The 1672-nt window shown below is 42.5% G+C and overlaps 1 pseudogene; it reads left to right on the top strand.

Moving 5' to 3' along the window:
• LOC143649091 (small ribosomal subunit protein eS6 pseudogene) lies at window positions 1-769 on the top strand (annotated as a pseudogene).
• The last annotated feature ends 903 nt before the right edge of the window (window positions 770-1672 follow it).

The following is a 1672-nucleotide window of genomic DNA, read 5'->3' as shown; positions in this document are numbered from 1 at the left end:
ATGGAGTTCAACATCTCCCCAGCCACCCGCTGCCTGAAGCTCATTGAAATGGATGATGAACGCAAACTACGTACCTTTGAGGAGACGCGAATGGCCACAGAAGTTTCTACTGATGCCCTGGGCACAGAGTGGAAGGGTGATGTTGTCCTAATCGGTGGTGGAAATGACAAACAAGGTTTCCCCATGAAGCAGGGTGTCTTTACCCACAGCCATGTCTGGCTTTCACTGAGTAAAGGGAATCCCTGTTATAGACCAAAGAGAACTGGAGAAAGAAAGTATCTGTCTGCTCAGGGTTGCATTGTGGATACCAATCTGTGTTCTCCACTTGGTTTTTGTAAAAAAGGAGAGAAGGAATTGTGGACTACTGATACCACTGTGCCTCATCGCCTGGGGCCCCCAAACAGCCAGAAGAATCTGCAAACTTTTAATTTTCTCTCAAGAAGATGATGTCTGCTAGCATGTTGTGAGGAAGCCCCTGAATGAAGAAGTTAAGAATTCCAGGACCAAAGCCCCCAAGATTCAGTGTCTTGTTACTCCACATGCCCTGTAATATAAACATCAGTGTACTGCCCTAAAGAAACAGTGTACTAAGAACAATAAGGAAGAGGCCACGTAATATATTAAACTTTTGGCCAAGAGGATGAAGGAGGCCAAAGGAAAATGCCAAGAACAGATTGCCAACAGACGGAGGCTGTCCTTTCTGAGAGCTTCTTCCTCTAAATCTGAGTCTAGTCAAAAAGAAGATTTTCTAAGAGTTACAAATAAATAAGATGGGATATTTTAAAAACCCCGTACAACCTTGTATTAGCTAGGGTTCTCAAGAGAAACAGAATCAGCAGGAGATATTTGTAAATATAAAATTTATATAATAGTCTCATGCAACCATGGGGATGTAAGCATCTAAGATCTGTAGGGCAGGCCACGAGCTGGCAGCTCCAATGAAGGTCCTCAACAAACTCTCAGGAGACACTGGCTGGCTGAAGCAGGAAGAGTAATTGTCTCTTCTGAATCCTCCTTAAAAGCCTTCCGATGATTAGATTAAGCACCACTCATTGCAGAAGACACTCCCCTTAGCTGATTGCAAATGCAAATGTGATCACCTGTGGATGTAGCCAACATGGTCATGATTTAAGTCCATGAAATGTCCTCACAGGAACAGACAGGCCAGTGCTTTCCTGACCAGACAGCTAGGCACCACCACCTGGCCAAGTTAACACATGAACCCATACCCCTTACCCCACACTTTCATTGAACACTAGTATTGTAATCTACCCAGTTTTTTCCCCTTATCCCCCCATTATTTATTTATTTATTGTCCTTATTTTTTTACTCATCTGTCCACACCTGGATAAAGGAATATCAGCCGCAAGGTTTTCATAATCACATAGTCATATTGTACAAGCTATATAGATATACAATTATCTTCAAGAATCAAGGTTACCGAAACACAGCTCAATAGTTTCAGGCACTTCCCTCCAGCCACTCCAATATACCATAAACTAAAAAAGGGATTTCTAAAAAATGCATGAGAATAACTTCCAGGACAAACTCTTGACTCTGTTTGAAATCTCTCAGTCACGAAAACTTTATTTTGTCTTATTTCTCTCTTCCACCTCTTATTCAGATGGCTTTCTCAATCCCGTGATGTCAGGTCCCAGCTTTCATCCCTGGG

This window comes from Tamandua tetradactyla, chromosome 11 (genome assembly GCF_023851605.1).
Source record: "Tamandua tetradactyla isolate mTamTet1 chromosome 11, mTamTet1.pri, whole genome shotgun sequence".
In the NCBI taxonomy this organism is placed as follows: Eukaryota; Metazoa; Chordata; class Mammalia; order Pilosa; family Myrmecophagidae; genus Tamandua; species Tamandua tetradactyla.
Note: the sequence above shows the minus strand (reverse complement) of the source record. Positions and strands in the feature narration are given on the sequence as shown.